Source organism: Phasianus colchicus, chromosome 14 (genome assembly GCF_987193195.1).
Source record: "Phasianus colchicus chromosome 14, bPhaCol1.hap1.1, whole genome shotgun sequence".
In the NCBI taxonomy this organism is placed as follows: Eukaryota; Metazoa; Chordata; class Aves; order Galliformes; family Phasianidae; genus Phasianus; species Phasianus colchicus.
In genome coordinates this window covers 5246597-5260639 of record NC_143449.1, presented here as the reverse complement: position 1 = coordinate 5260639, position 14043 = coordinate 5246597, and the positions used below count along the sequence as shown (strand labels likewise).

General features: G+C 36.4%; 1 long non-coding RNA gene across 1 annotated transcript in view; it reads left to right on the top strand.

Moving 5' to 3' along the window:
- Nucleotides 1-1404: 1404 nt before the first annotated feature.
- Nucleotides 1405-14043, top strand: part of LOC149915979 (uncharacterized) — a 62188-nt gene continuing 49549 nt past the window's right edge. Inside the window, exon 1 of the long non-coding RNA XR_016470932.1 lies at nt 1405-1495. This is a non-coding gene — a long non-coding RNA (uncharacterized LOC149915979). The remainder of the gene's footprint in view (nt 1496-14043) is intronic.

The following is a 14043-nucleotide window of genomic DNA, read 5'->3' as shown; positions in this document are numbered from 1 at the left end:
TATTTCTTTCTTAAAGCACAGTATTTTCAGTTTTAGATATCAGTGAGTTTTTCCCACATACTCTCCTCTTCAAAAATATTTTGACAATCTCAGTGGTTTCTTGAAAACTTTTGCCTCTTTTTCCTTCTTCACTTATTTGGATATTATCTGTACTTGGGTAACATTGGGTACCTAATCCTGAAAGCTTGATGTCATTCTATTTTTAAAATGTTAGTTTTGCTACGATCTTTGAGTTTAGATTATTTACATACAGCTTTGTAGTAAGCTGATAGGCAGAATTATTTAAATCACAGATAAAACAGTGTGATACAGTAAGTGTCCAGAAAAAAAAGTGTATTTTTTTAGAGTATTCCAGTTTAGTCTATATGTAATCTTACTGTGGCTTAAGATGCCAACTGCAAAAATAAACTGAGGTACAAAATAACATGAATGGTTAATTTGTATTTTACTCTCAGATTTATCTTAATCAGAGAGCAAGCTGAGAGCCAGATCTGCTTGACAGAGAAATAGCAGGGAAAACAAGGGAAGGCTGTATGTTATTTGGGAGCTGGGTTGGATCAAGCTTATGAAGTGTTACTTTGCCATGTGTGCACCCGGAAATGTGAAGGCACTATTAGAATTCGGCTCAAATGAACCAGATTGAACTCTTGTACCCTTGTGTAAGATCATAGTCCCCTGTACTGGATAATAATTTTGATTTTTTTTCTATAAAAATTTGAAACTGATGGAAGATCATCACTTAAGAGAAAATTCAAAGAAAATAATTTAATATTAAATGACATATTTACACATTTCTCAGAAAGTTGACCCCTTTTCAGAGTCCACTGCCTGGCAATTTCCAATTCACCGTAAAATGTGATTTTTGTCACATTTCAAAATAATTCTGAAGCTGAATCTGAGATAAACATCCTAGCTTTAAAATATGAGCTTTCTAACAGTACATAAAAATTGGTAAAAAAAATTGTAATGGGTAAGTAGAGTGCTCTACTTTCAAAAGAAATCCAAGCAATTGCTAAGGAATTGATGATCCTAATTCAGGGAGCAAGGTGCAGATATGGTCTGTCACAAAGATGAGAGCAGCTACTTTTATGACACCTTTTAAAAATTATTTCTTAAAGTTCTGTTAAACTGCTAAATAAAAACGCTTCTATATTTTCTGGTTTCTCTTCCCTTTCCCAGCATTAAGCCTTCACTTTTTAGCCAAAAAAAAAAAAAAAAAAAAAGTGTAGTTTGTTAATGCCGTGCAATTAAGTTCACCTTGTGTAGGAAGACTTACCTCAAAGCTTGAACTGGTGATTGAGCACCTGGTGAAAGGCTGTGGCTGCCCAGGGAGCACCTGTGTTCCCCACCTGGCCAGAAGGGGTGGAACCAGGGGGAGCCAGCCTGGGCTCAAACAAGGGCTGGCTAGTGAATGGAGAGCATCTAGGCTGCTTTCTGAGAAGGAGTGCTGTGTAGCCAGAGATCCCCCTTACCAGTTTGCCCATAGCCTGTCAGAGTGAGTAAAGATACTTCTTTCTTGTATTGTTGAGTATTTGGTTGTTTTATTTTTGATTTGTATGTAAGGTAACAGAAACCTGATGATATAGATAGAGGTACTTCCCTGCTACCAATATGGTGATGCTGAGCATACTGTTTTCAGCCACATTCTTGCAGTGGAGAGTTTGTCAGTGACTCTGTAGTTCTTTGCTAATGATGTAGAGTCTTCAGTATCAAACTTCTTCCATTTTCCTTAAATTGGTTACTTGAAGAAAGCTCTCCACCCGAGCTCTCTTTGATTTTTAGAAGTAATTTATCTGTCTTAAGTTGTCTGTGTGTCTATATTCAAAAATCTTTGCAAACAGAGATAACTCCTGAAGTGGTAGTTTTGTTACAGTTTCTTAGTGCTCATACGCTACTTATCAGTACTGTACCGATGGTAGAAATCAGAGGGAGAATGTCCTGTTCAGAATTCCTTACTCATTTCTATCTTTCCATGGACTCACTCTAAAGGAGGATAAAATATATGATTTATACGTTGTCTGATATCCAAATGTCTCATAACCTGAATATCCTTATCTGTAGAAAAATGCATTGGTCATCTTCTAGGCAGGGGTCTCTGTACTTCTGGTTTGTTCAAATGCCCAAACAAGACATGATAGCCTGCATAGTGATTCTTGTATCTTTTTCATAGGGCTGTTTTCACACCAGCTGCTTAGGGATAATTACATTAGGATTTTTGTATACGTGTTCTAGCTATATGTATGTTTTGAACTTATCAGTAGCCATTTTACTCTTGCTCCATGCCATCTGAAGATGATGCAACACGTTGAATCTTTGTAGCCTAGACTGCTTGTAACTACAAACACCAAAGCTGATAAGCACCTTCCTTATTTTGATGGATGCAACCTGAGTTTGGTAGTGTGAGTTGTTGTCTCTAACTGGTAAGATTCAAATGGTTTTCACTATTCTCTTTTGTTATTTGTAGACTCAGATCATGCATAAGTGCAACCTCATAATCGTTTACTTGTCTGACTAGAAAGTGGTATGTTGAAAACTGAAATTGCAGACTAGCAGACATCTAATAGATAAATGGAGTTCAAGTTAAATGATAACACAGAGCTGAAATTATCTGATTCAAACAAAGTCTATGTGATTGGTACAGCAATTTCCATTATCTCAGATTGTCAAGTAATACAGTACTTTCAAAACTAGGTAACTTAAATCCTATGCTTCATAAAACTTCTTTATTTTGATGAGTTGTAGATTAACCAGAGATCTGATCTGAAGTCTGTTGAAGTCAATAGAAGCCTAAACATTGATTCCAGTAGGCTATTTACTAGACTCTAGAAACACATGCTCTTTAGGGAACATGTTTCTCTGGAACCTAGAAACCAGAGATCTAAAGATGAGGGGAACAGACGAGTTTCCTGACACTGGACTGTCAGTAGTGGAATAAGATTTAGCCTTCAGGAGACAAAGGATGTAGCTGAGCTGGAGACTTAATACAGTTAATACAGAACAGCAGTTCTTTGAAAGTAGTGAGAAAGAAGCAGTGTGATTTTGATCTGTTGCTCCTTAGTGTATTTTTTGAGTAGGTATTTGTGTGTCTACTGGAACTTCTTTAAATTTATGGCAACTCTGTGTTCTAAATACTGTCTGTATGGTGTTCAATACTGATCAGACAAAACTCTATATTTTTTTCCTGGAAAGATCATAATGTTGCCTGTTGCAAATATGTAGGGATTTATAGGCAGTCTGAACTGGTGCACTACAAACTGCCTAAAATAACAAAGCTGGGTGTTAGGAAAGTTAAATGGAATTTTCAGCTTTGATGTCTGCACTACTTGTGGATAACCAGTCAGTATCAGCATCATCATCTTGCTTGTTCTGGATGAAAGATATTCCTTCTTAAGGAATAAAAATAAAAGATAGTTGTGGTGGTGGTGTTCTCCCTATCTTCTTTTTGCTCTTCCTTTTTCTTCCCTCCTTCTTCCTCTCTTAAAAATAAACAAATAAATGCTGGGTTTGTAAAAGTGTTGAAACAAGTGAGGTTCTTACTCGGTTCCATTGCAGTTTCTACCCCGCAATGTGTTCCTGCTGTGCATGAGAATACCAAATAAGAGATATGAAGATCTGACTGAATAATGACTTCCAGTTAGATTTGGTGCAAATTGATTTTAGCTTACAGTATGGTAACAAAGATAAAGTGGCATATTATTCATTTTTAATAAAGTGGCATCTCAATCTCTTTTTTGTTTAGTCTTTTTCACTTCCCATTTGGGTATGGGAAGTGGGGATATTTTAAAGTAGGAATTATCTTTTTCTCGGGGTGTTCGTTAACTATGGTAAACTTGCTAGGATACAACAGCAAAAGGTGCTAACCATTCTTTATTAAGAGAAAAACTTCTATCTTAGGATGAATGCACTTACTTAAGTTGCAAGTTGATCTCTATAACACCTCCTGATAAACAATTTTTTGAGATTTATTACTTCACGTATTCTCAGTAGCCCAAGCAATTAGGGGTTGCATAGAAATATGAGGGCACCAAAGTTTGTTCCATTTGCACATCCATAGCTGTCATCGTCTTTGATCAATTAATCAGAGTAATAACAATATGACAGGATAGTTTATTGAATAGGGATAAGCTGAAAAGTCAGGAAAATAGCAAGTAGGCTGAAACTTGCTTGTTAAAATGAATCAGTTTAGTGAGCATTGTTCCAAAATTATATTAACTGCCATTGCACAGTAAGGTTAAAGAGTCTTTAGAGGATGTTGATGTCATTCATGCTTTGAATGGAACTTCAAGCTGGTGTTGCAGCAGTTGTTAAGACTTTAAAGGGAACGATGAAGTTGGATGAAATCAGTGATAAAAGCTGTAGCAGCTGTTTGTGTGGTTAAGAAGAGGTGAAATGTTGAATGCCTTCTTGTTCATGTGCACAACAGCAATAAGAGCTTCTAAAAATTGTGACCTGTCTGTCCATAACTTTCAAGCAATTGTTTTTTTCCATATTTAAGGTTTTGGTGCCTCATGAAATGTATTCAACTAGCATTGCAATAGAAAACTCTAAAGATTCTATTATAGTTAAAAGTTGCTTTTATTTCTAATAAATAGAAAATATTATAACCGTGGCTTTTTGTTTTTGACTGAAAATACATGTTAAAGATTTATGGCTTTGAGTCTTATATCCATCCAAAAATTCTTTTTCAATCAGGCAAGTTAGCAATCCTAGCTTTCCAGAAGTGATTCTGGTAGTGGCAAGAGGATCTGAATTCTCACCTCATCTCGGGCTCTCATATAGAAAAGGTCTTGTAGGTTACTTCACAGTTCTTTGAGGCTGCTTTGAGTGCCACAGCTTATTTTTCAAACTGCTTCATGCTTTGTACAGAAACTTCTTTCATTATAGGCAGGCTTGTATCTGATAGAAATGAGGAGCTGACTTCTGAATTCTTTTAAACCTACCGATGTTGTTTATTTCAATGAAACTGCTGTGGTGAAAATGAGGGCTGAAGGGTCCTTTCAGAGTTCTAGCCCAGAAATGAAACCTTAATTCTTTTAGAATTGTTTTGCCCACCTTGTCCAGACTCTACAGTAATTCAAGAATCACCAAGTTTGGAAAAGACCACCAAGATCATCCAGTCCAATTGTGCACCTGCCACCAAAATTTTTCCACTAAACCATGTCCCTCAATATGACACGTAACTCTTTCTTGAATGCCTCCAGGAACTTGGCCACCCCCTCGGCAGCCCATTTCAGTGCCTAATCACTCTTTTGAAGAAGAAATTTTACTGAACTATCTTGAAACCAATTAGCCAGAAACTATTCTCTTGAGGAGATTCTGCTCAATTATACAATAGCTTTCTGGAAACATAGAGTAATTGGATACACAGTCTTTCTATCCTATACCAGATTTTGGGTGAAACTGGTTGTTAAATGTGTCTGTAAATGTGTCATCAAGAAATACCAGAGAACAGTCGTGACAACGCTCAGGCCAGTCTCAGAGTTCAAAACTATCAGTAGGAGGATATTTGAGAATGGAGTGAAAGGGAGATCTGATAAGTGCTAAGAAATGCTTTAAAATAAACCAAGCGAAGTACTGAATCACACTGCATGATCTTAATGTAGGGTAGTGTTACTGAACTTTACATTCTCCACCTGTTTCAAACTTACTGCAATCCTGCAAACTTTTATATTGCAGTTGGATTAATTTATGTCTCCTTTCCTTTATGTTAAATAATTAGCTCAATATCAAATAATACACCCATGTTTCATTACTTCGTTTTGGGTTGGTTTGTTTTGTTTGTATGTTTTCTGTATCATCGAGAAATATAGGTATGAATAATTTCTTCTGTTTTTAAGGAGTTCATAGAAACTGAAGGGATACTTAGGATCAGATGCACAGTAAGATTAACTTTACTTTGGGAAGTTTTTTTTTTTGTTCCTCATTTAGTGCATGTCAATAATTACTACTCTGCAGGATCACTATTAACTTGCAGCAGGGGAATTTCTTTCCAGATATGGAATTATTTCACTAGGATTATCTGAATAGGAATATGGGGATTTTTGTTTCTGACATATTATTAAGCATGTAAGATGTTAACTGAAGGAGTGGGCATCTTACTATAGTGAAGTCTAGTAATAAGGTAGAGCTTGTCCTCTCAGAAGATCTACTTCAACTTCTTGCAATTGCTTTGGATGCAGAAGTGTCTCATTATACATCTATATTTATGTAATTATTTGTTCAAATTGTTAAATTATTAATCAAATATATTTGATGTGTGTACTTCACTCATTGAAGCTTCTTTAATTTCCTCTCCTGAACTTGTGTTGGAATCAGGTCCAGTAATGCATACTGAAAGATAAAAGTAAAATCTGAATCTGTTGTTCGTATTTTAGTTAAAATGTTTCTCAGTTTGACAGTTATCTTAAAGTGCAATGCAAACCACAAGCAGTACTTATTTATTTTGCAAAAGCTATTTTACACTTCTTGTTGGTGATAAATGGCGTCACATTACTGAAGTTGATTAGGCACTATGTTGATATTTTCTTCAATTTTCAGAGAAACATTAGTTACGTTTGCATCTTGCTGTTAAATGAGGTAGGAAAGAAGTTCCATGAACTTATTTTCATGACATCATTGAAGAGTTAAGGTTCTTTAACTAACAAGGCATCCTATTAGACATGCACAAATTTGAAATTAATTATATGCGCTTTAATGAAGGGGTAATACTTTACTGTCATCACGCTATAGCCGTTACTGGATGTGAGTATAATCAGCTTTTTAATTTCTGTTTTCTACATCAAGCAATCATGAGTGCTTTCAGCATGCACGCTGCTCTAGGAATGCATAGCTTTTATTTCACAGAAGGCTGGGTTGACCTCGTGTTATGAAATAACTGGAGCAATAGCAATGAAGGGTTACGTAGATAAAAGGATAAATCTGTGAAACTTGGTTTCAAGTTAAGTTGACTTGTCAAATAGTTTTAAACAAATTGTTTATTGCTCTACTACTTACCTTTTTTGTGTGTGTGTGTGTCAGCATCGTTCAATTTGAACAAGAAAGAAAACACGGAACAGTATTCAAGTGTTTTCAAAGTTCTGCTCTTGACCTCACTTTCCTGAGGCTGAAAATTGGGTGAAGAGCTAAATAAACCTGAGGGAGATATAAACGAATTGGCAAAGGATTTGGTTTGAAGCAGCAGTGGGCTTGCCTGCTCTCTGGAGCTTTCTCTTCCTGTTGTCTTCTGGGGTGACAGTTGCTGCTGGAGACAATGGTGAAGGCTGGCAGGGTGGATGGATCCTCACTGGGTTCTTGGTTGGGAAAAAATGGGCAACTGATTAGATGATCAACTGTCCCTGTTATCCTTCTAACTTAGATGTATGCAAAAATTATCCTTTGGGGCCTACTCCTCAAGATGATCTAATTTGCACCAGCATTTCAAACTGAGATTTTTGACTACTTCCTGAATTTAGAAGAAAAATCCTTTGAAGGCAGAGTGGTAACTCTATACCTTGAAGAGTGAAATCTGCAGTGAGAAGGTGTCAGGAATGGTATTTAGGTTCTAAGTTTGATAAGTGGAGCTGTAATTTCATCATAAATGACCTGAAAGAGAATGGTGTTTGAGGTGTGTAAAGTAGATAGCAAATAAAATGAATTCATTGTAAAGAAAATATTAAATATACACCGTAATTCAGGCAGAAAAGCTCATTTACTCTGATAAAACAAATGAGTAATTTGTTAGGATTTTTTTGCTTGTTGCTTATATGTTGTTTAGCATACCATAGTCATTCTTATACAAGTATTCAGTGTTTATTACGTAAAGAGATGAAGTGCCTCAGTGAAAGTGAAAGGAAGATTAGCAAAACTAGGAATTAAACAGATCTGTAATAGCTAATTTCTCCTTTAACTGTTTCTTAGCACTTCAGCTAGGCTTCTTTGGTTGGAAAATAGCCTAAGTCAGGCCAACTTTCCTTGCTTGACAAGGTATATATGTTAAATGTTAACTATTATGATTAACAGTTAATGCTTCTTCACTGATGACAAGCCACAAAGCCAAAGATTTCATTAAACTATAGAGCGTCACTAACTCTTTTCACACTGATTGGTTCTTAGAAGGCTCGTTCAAATGTTACTCATTATAATTTCAAAATCAAAGACTACTTTGTGATGACTTTTTCAAGTGAATTTTTCAATGTGGATTTACACTGAGAAACTTATAATACTTTTTCATACAATAGGAAAATATATAACTCTTCAGAGAAGATTCTGTTTCTCTCTCCTTGTTTTTAGACAGAAGAATGAATTGAAAACAAAGAAAAGGTAACAAAAGTAAAATTTTGATGGGAATTGCTTACTTCCAGCTTGCATTTATTTTATGCTTGAGTAGAAAAAAGTTGCCTTTCCTTTCCATATTGCTGCAGAGTTCTAGAGATGCTACGTAGACAAACTGGGCACTGTTTCTACATTTGGAAGGAATTGACCATATATTTCAGGTTTTGAAATCATCTCGAAAAGGATTTGTCCGTGTGGAAACCTACTGAAAGTAAACAATAAACTCAAAACCTAGCATTTTTTCTTAGTTATTCTGATCACATTAGATACATAAAGCTGGCAAAAAAGAATGGATTACATCCGTGGGTATTTTCACATCTGCTCTCTTTTTGAAGAAACAAATAGTAAACTCTAGTGTATGTATTATTCCCCTAGAAATCAGTTGTGCTTCCAGTGTACCCTTCACAGCTGTTTGACCTTGCTGGTTTCCTGCACATAAAAGGCATATTTGCTATTGAACTGCCAGCTCTATGAGAAACAATCCATCAGTTTTACAGATGCTACAAACACTTCAATTCACTACAAAGTTAACGGTATCACAGTAAATCTCGCATTATGGGTTCTCTTTTCAAATAATTGACTTAGGAACAAGTATTATTTGTCCCAGTCTTGTCCATATCAGGCTGGGTAGTTCACAAGGAGTGCTCTGCTGGGTGCCATTGCAGGTGTCATTGCTGTCATCCTGGACCTACATCTGCTACCCATCTGAGATGAGGCATTTCAGCTCAGTCTCAGAGGAAGACTCCAAGGCTTCGTGGCAAATACCCTCAGTCCTTGTGCCACACTGACCAGTGCAAATACCAGCACACAGCTTGGGGAAACATTTTGAAAGCTTCTTAAGCAACTTCTCTGTTGAATAGGGAATTCACCAGTTCATTGGGTTATCAATTAAAAACAATCTTCCTGCCAATATTTCCCACTTGCTTGAAGTCGTGGAAAACTGGAGTGCAAAACATGAGGCATGAGTAAGCAAAGAAACCCATGGAGCTGAGGTTCAGCTTGTGGGCCAGAGGTAAATATGGAAATCTCATACTGTCCCTAGAGTTCCTGTAATGGAAGTTGTGTGGGTGTGTGGATATGGATGGTGATTTGGATTGGGTATGTCTGGTTAGTTTTGTTAATACAAATAAAAATGGTGGGAAAGTGCATACGATCATCTTAAAGCAATATAATGTTTCCTAAATTGTATTTTTTTGTGAACTTCTACTTGTTACCGTTCTAAAGTTACTTGATTAATTGGTCTACAGTCCTGTTTAACTTGTTCACAAGTCTTTCTCTAAAAAAATGCTTAGTTTAATATTAGTGATGAAGTATTCTTAGGCAGGTGGAGTCTCTCTTGCTTGCTTTGCTCTCTACCTTCTTTCAGCTATATTGCATCTGGAGTAGTCCATCACCCTTAAGTATGTGGCCCTGATACTGATAGCTATTGCAATACATTTTCACTGGTTTCAGATAAATTATGTGAAGATGTTTTTGTTTTATTTTTTTAGATCCACGTAAGAAATACTTGGTTAAACCTCAAACATATTACAGAAGTGTTTTGTCTGAGCTGTTCACAGCTATTAATCCAGGATTAATCTTTAACAACTGGAAGAGACACAAAAATGATGAGGGGTCTGGAACATCACCTGTATAAGGAAGGTTGGGAGCTCTGTGACTGCTTAGCCTGGAAAGGACTGAGGGGAGGTTTTATCAATCTTATAAGTATCTAATGGGCAGGAGTCAGGTGGATGGGGCCAGGCTCTTTTCAGCAGTGGCACAACAAGGGGCAATAGGTAAAAACAGGAATGTAAGCTCCGTGTGAATGTGAGGAAAAAACTTCTTTACTGTAAGGGTGACAGAGCCCTGCAAAAGGCTGCCCAGGAAGGTTGTGGACTCTTTCTCTGGACATATTTGAGACCCATCTGGATGCTTTCCTGTGTAACCTGCTGTAGCGAACTGCTTTACAAGAGGATTGGACTGGGGGAGTTCCAGAGGTCTTTCAACTCCAATGGTTCTGTGATTCTATGAAAAGGCTGACACCTGGCTATGTAATCTATTTAACTACTTTGTACGTGAGCACAAGTACTGACGTTTAAATATGAGCAGGACATACGCGTATCAAAGTACTATTTGTAGTTGGTCACTGTTTGATTTCTGTGGAAACGCTGAGAAAAGGCACATCTCAAATGTCACTCCCTGTTGGGCAGTCTCTGTCCCATTGGGGAAAAACCATGTGCAGTCTTACACAAGAGGTGTCCTTTCATTTGAAGTGCTGGACAGACATTTCTACTTATTGTTGTTTAAAACTGATGATGACAGTGCTCTATTTTATGGCACTTCAGTATTTAGGAAATCTTCCAAAGAATCAAAGCTGTTTTTAATTTGCCTGAGAGTACAAGCCTACATCTCTGTTCTCAGAAGAATCGTTGAACCACAGGAAATGTTCTCCGCTCATCCCTTCACTGGCTCTTTACAAAAGTGCTATGCTTTGGTAATATGTATCATTTTGACTGGCTCATAAAGCACATAATTTCTTAGTTATGGTGCTAAGCTGATGGGAAAGGTTAGTATTTCATGCGCTGATGCTAGAGGGTGTTTTCTACATTTTTATGTGAAAATATTATTGATAAAAATAAAGGAATAATTTTTTGGAGCTTGGATAGCTTTTCTCTCTTGAGTGCCAGCCCAGAGGGCTGTGAGTCACATTTTTTTTTTTTTTCTGTCTCAGTGAGGATTTGATTTTTCACAGAGTGGAACAAGATCCAGATTTGGAGCTAAAAATATCCATATTGAGAAAATCACTTCATTTTTTGGCATTTACTTTAAAGGTCTCTACAAGCTAGGACGGACAGAAGGTAGGGCTTCTGTAACTAGATAAACAAATAGTGATCAGATGCTCTAGATAGACCTTGTATAATGACGAACTACTCCAAAATTCAGTCTAGTAACTGTGAATGCAGCTTTTCCAGGCACAGATGACAGGATAACAGGGTCAACAAAATGGGTGCACTATGAGCAGGGAGGTTCTTGAAAGAGCATCTGCTGTTAATGCTTCAGGCATTGCTTCATTGACTTTGGAGTGCATGCTTCTGGTAAAGTTCAAATATTAATTTCAAAGTCATTTATATCTGGGCCTCTCAGTAGAAAGACATAAACAATTTTTGAAAGTATTCTGAGTTGAGAGATTTATGCTGAAATGTTGAGCTTTTAATGATGTCAGATTTCATAAATCTAGTGAACGCTGATACTAGCAAACCACAGCTACAAAGGCAGGAAAGTGTCTCTGTTGTCATCAGTGCTATCGCTTACTCTTAGTACTATGACATAGTGAACAGTTCTGAGTGTTCAGCTTATCAATTAAATAATTGTAGAAATGCTGCATAACGTAATCAACACGTAGAAAAACCATCCCATCTGATGTTCTTCAGTAGAATAGTAAATATTGTATCTTTTTTTTTTTGTGAATGATCTGTGGTCAACTTACAATCATCTTAAAGTGAATTCTTTATTTTAACTGTATGTTAAATCACATTTGCGATATCTTTGCCTGTTACTTGAGCTGCAATCTCTGCTGAGAGGGGTCAACTAAGGCTGATAGCTTTTGTCAGTTTTCAAAAAAGAAATTTCCGTATTAGGCTTTTTTTTGCAGCTTTATGAAAAATAAAAAGCCTTGAGATAGAATGCAATTTTTTTCTTTTTTTCCACACACATATTATGTTTTGCCTTATTAAGAGCAGTTATTGTCCAGAATGCTGAGTATGAAGTAAAATATATGTATGTAAAATGTAGTGCTGGCCATAGTAAAATTACTTAATTAAAATATCACAGTGTTTCTTGGAATGCATCGCTTCCTAGCTGTGCAAAAAAATTGTATCCAGATCAACAAATAACATGCTTTCCTAATGCCAACAGTAATGGAGTATAATTCACACATTTCAGTGGCAGGAGCTCTGCAATGTGTTTTTAAAGATGTTATTTTCTTAAAGCAGTTTCTGAACATGCTTTTTAGAAAGGATAGCTACATCAGTCGCATTGTGTAAAAAAAAAAAAGCAGAGTACCTTTTTTTAGATTTAATTCTCACAATACAAGTCCAAATTAACCTGTAAGGTACCTATAAATCTGTTCTTACAGTTCTCATGAGTGTAAACCGAAGATGATTTATGCAGTAATAAATGTAGCAAAAAAATACTAAGTAAAAAGCAATCAGTTTTATTTGTTGTGTTGTAATGCAGAATTTGAATCCGATTTTGTTTTGATAGTTGTTCAATCAGCTCATTTTACCATATTTGTGTGTGTTTGAAAGTGAAGGTAGAAACACATTGCTATGCTATCTGTATCCATTGGGGTATATTTTGCAGTACCGTAGATAAACTTTATACACCTTCATTTGAAAATGTTTCTGTAAGTCAAAAACAACTCTCCCTTTGTCCTACCCCTGCCATTTCACTGGTTCAACTATATTGAGCTTACTGTTGCACAGAATATTGAGCTTATTATTTTTATTCTTAATCATTACTGAAGTTAACTGAAAGTCAAGACTGAAGGATTCTGCACTTTGCCCAAGCCTAGAAAATGCACATAAATTAGCGTGGTTTCTTCTCTTCCTCATATCCGTGTTATAGATAGATTAACATAATTTTAGATCCATGTTGTTTTATGTTCATGGTTAAATCACTTGGAAATCTTTCTATATGAGTTTAGCGTTAAATTGTTGTAGAATTGATATGTTGCTTAACATTTAGGCTATATTTGAAAAATGCTTTTCGCAGTTTTCAGATGTTAAAAGCACCAGGGTTTGCAATTATCTTTCTGGAGGAAGAGAGGAAAATGTTAATGTATTTTCTGTGTCATCTGTAAGGTTATTAAGGTGCTAAGAAAAATGCACTAAATTTATCCGTTCGGGAATATATAATAACATTGGTAAATACTGTGACATTTGGGTGGATTTAGGGATAGTTGTTTTGTCTATGTGGATTAGAAACTACTGGAGTGGCGTTGTCAGTCCTGCATGTCCCAGTGAACTCAGGAAACAGCTTTGGTAGTCTTAGTAAACCTCCTGTGAGGACACCACACTGAAGACCTTTCCAGATTTTCCAAGTCAGACACGTGTACCTCGTTTTGTTGATCTAGGCTTTGCTTCTGATTTCCCACGTGTATTATTTAAAAAAAAAAAAAACCTTTCCCACACTTTTTAAAAGCTTCTACTGAAAGCGTGGCACAGAAGATTACACTAAGTCATACTTAGTTTCCACTATATTACACTTTGCAGGTTTTGAAAGAATCTAAGAGTACTTTAGGCTACAAACATTTCTACCATTACTGTAGGTGATGCATTAAAGGAAACAGATTTGTTCACATCCTCACTTAATGCAGCCTTTTCATGAAATGTCCCCCAAATGACCCCATGTAAGTGTTATTTTTTTTTCATCATGGGACCTAGAAGTGGAGCCAAGCTTTCTGATGGGCTCTGCATTTCATCCATAGCTTAGGCTTGTGATCAGATACTGCAAGCTGGAAGACAGAGATAGTTAGATTGAACTAGATCTTCGTGCTCTCTTACCTCCTATTTACCTATCATTTTCTGACAAAGCAGCACTAGGGATACTCCCAGAATTTTTGCCACAAGTAAATTCCAGCTCTCACATAAATCAGGAAATATTTCTGTGTTTCTTAAAACTTGAGTTTTCAGATTCTTTGAGTGCAAACTGCATTCCTCGATGTCCACAGGGCACTTAAAACTTCACAACGTG